Source organism: Aptenodytes forsteri, unplaced genomic scaffold, assembly GCF_000699145.1.
Source record: "Aptenodytes forsteri isolate BGI_AS27 unplaced genomic scaffold, ASM69914v1 Scaffold173, whole genome shotgun sequence".
Classification (NCBI taxonomy): Eukaryota; Metazoa; Chordata; class Aves; order Sphenisciformes; family Spheniscidae; genus Aptenodytes; species Aptenodytes forsteri.
This window is the reverse complement of record NW_008794449.1, coordinates 771,153-774,363: the sequence shown is the minus strand read 5'-3', so window position 1 is coordinate 774,363 and position 3,211 is coordinate 771,153.

The following is a 3,211-nucleotide window of genomic DNA, read 5'->3' as shown; positions in this document are numbered from 1 at the left end:
ACCCCCCCCAGCCCATCCCCTAGAAGCGAGGGAAGGGGGTTATTCGCCGCAGAAAATGTTTGAAATGCATCTTTTCCCTGCGCAGGTGAGGAGGCAGACACCGGCTGCTTCTGCCCTTCAAGGATTCAAACGAATGCGTTCAAATCCAGCAAAATATCAGCAGATCTTCCCCTCCTCAGGCACAGGAGTATCAATAATTTCAGGTGAATGTCGTCGCCCCCCCCCCCCCCTTTTAATTTCTGCAGCCAGAAAGACAGAGCAGCGTTCATTTGCATACAAAGCAACCCGCGGAGTTTCTCCAGTTTATGAGAAATGCCTCTAAAAAAAAAAAAAAGAAAAAAAAAGAAAGGAAAAAAAAAAAAAGAAAAAAAAAGAAAGGAAAAAAAAAAAAAGAAAAAAAAAGAAAGGAAAAAAAAAAAAAAAGAAAAAAAAAAAGAGAGAGATGCAAATTGTGTTTTATCTTAACCCGGCTCCGTGCTGTATTCAATGTTTATGATGCATTATCTCCCCCTTAAATAAAAAAAAAAACCACGTAAAATTAGGATCTCGCAGCCACCGAGAGGAGAAGCTCCGGTCGATTTTCTTAATTTCAGTCTGAAAGTGACACACTAATTAAAGCGCCTCATCCCCCCAACTTCTTTTTTTTATTATTATTATTATCAGATTTACCTTATATTTTCCCAATTTAAAAAAAAATAAAAAATAAAAAAATCAGTTTCGCTGCCCCCGGGATAAAACTAAACTAAAATAAGGACCCCCGGGTTTTTTTTTTTTTCCCCCAATGTTGCCAAACGCTTTCCGCCATCAGATTCATTGTGATGTATTAGATGCAATAAATTATCCCATGTAACAAAACATTGGGAGCTGAAAGGGTGATAATCTGGAAAGCAGAGATAAGGATTCATTATTCCGAATCATTATGAATCCAACGTTGCCTCTGACTTCTTTCTTAATCAGCTCCTCTGATCCTGGATATGTGAGCAGCACAGATAAGGAAAGAGTCATTTATAATTCTGTACCTCGTCTAATATTTTAAATAAAGTCAGAGGCAAGAAAACGCTATAAAACACAAGCAAGAGGCGGGCTGCGAATGAAATATCACTTCGATGCTGTTAGCGCCGCAGTAAGATTTAATTAAAATTCTCCACTTCCACGTGCTTTATATATTTTTATAAATATCCTTTGCACCTTGGCTGTAACGGGTAGGGATTTGCAGCCGGGGCTATTTGTTGGGCTCTGGATTTGACTTTATTTCCCAGTCCCTGATTTGGGTGAATGGAAGATGTGGGCGGAGGGGGGGGGAGAGGGATTATTTTAATTTCCGAGGTTCCCCCCCAGCCCCGCTCTCCCTCTCCACCGTTCACACAAAGTCATTAGGTCGATCCTACCGATGTGGGAGGCTGCGTTTAATGGAAATCGTTTTAAAGCGAATATACTCCGCGCACACAAAGTACAGGATCAATGCCAAACCGGCTGATTTGGGGAGATCAAGACGAAGGGTGCTTCCTCCCCCGTCCTTGGAAATTAAGATTGCAACGGCGATATTAAAAAAATAACCTCTCTGAGACTGTGTTTTCACAGCCGGGGAGGGGGAAATTATTGATTATTGACAACTTTTCTCCGGGGTGGGGGCAGAGAAGGGTGGGTTTTCTCTCCAGAGCAGACAAGGCACTTTAATTATAGCGAATAAAACATCCCTAACCTCCTTTCTGCAACCGGCGGAGCGGTTATCACTAACAATAACGTATGGGTTATATTTATGGAGGGTCCGACTGCAAATCTTGGTTCAGGCGGAGGCGAAAATCGATTGTGTGTGTGTGTGTGGAGGTATTTATTTCGATGTATACGCGTCTAAATGTGTGCCAGGAGGAGAGCAAGAGGTGGGATCAGCCACACGCACTCGGAGAATCACAGGCTCGCCTAGCGAGTTGGAAAACACATACATATATATATGGAATATACGTCTTTTTTCCTTTCCTTTTCCATATATATATATATGTGGAATATATATATACACACACACACCCATATACATATTCCACATATATATATTCTATATATATACACACACACAAAAGGAACCACATATATATATTCTATATATATACACAGACACAAAAGGAAAAAAAATATATATGTGTGTGTATATATGCATGTATTTATTTATTTAAATGACCTCTGGCTACCTGATTATTGCTTTTAATGTATATTCGGACCTAAACTGCAGGCGTCAAGGAAGGTCTGTGATATTTATGATAAGTCCCGGGTGCCATTTAAAGCCTCATTAGTTATGTTTAACCTTTGAATCACCAGCCATCATAGCTGGAAATGAACTTCACGGTGCGGGGTGAATGCGGGGAGTTTTTTTGGGGTGGGTGTACGAGTGAGGATGCGCCTGCGCCTCTGCCCAAATTCCCTCTCCCCCCCCTCGCAAGCCCCAGCCGGGGGAATAGAGACAATAGCGCAGGGACTCCATCTCCGTGGCCTTCCCAAGCGGTTTTGGCAGGAGGATCCTCGATTTTTCGTTTCCCCACCTCGCCCCCACTTCCACGATGTGCTCAGAGATCCCAGATCCAGCTCCCTCACCCTCCCTCTTTTTTCTTTTTCTGGGCAGTTTTGGAGGGATCCGGCAACATCTTCCTCCACGCTCATCTCGCCTCCCTCCCGCAGCACTATTCGGGGGAGCAGAAATCGTAGCGAGCAGAAGATTTCCCAGGGATTTTCCCTGCCAGGCGATAGGGAACACACACCCCGAGTGATTTTAGCTGTATTCTCCTTTTTTTATCCCGTACCCTGCAAGGATTTAGCCCCGGCTCCCCCACTCGGCTCAGCGCAAACCGCACAAGCCTCATGGCTTTAAAATACTCATTTTCGAAGCCTTTCCCTAGCAAAAGCCACGTTTCTTGGCGAGGGTAGATGGGCTTTTTTCCCCGCCCCCCCCCCCGCGCTGTTGGGGCGCCCGAGCTGTTTCCATCGGTGTTTCGCGGTGGGAAGGTTCCCTTCGCAGCTCTAATGAGCTTTAAGTTATTACCTTAATTGAATGTGTTCTCTAAAGATAGAATTGGGAGGCGATCGCGTTACCTTTCACCTTACAGAGAGTCACTCTAGAAGCGGAGATAGCGAACTCCCAACGTCAGCAGAAAAAAAACCAAACCCACAATACCCCTCCAGGAGTATATATATATATTTTTTTTTTTTTTTTTTCCCCTAA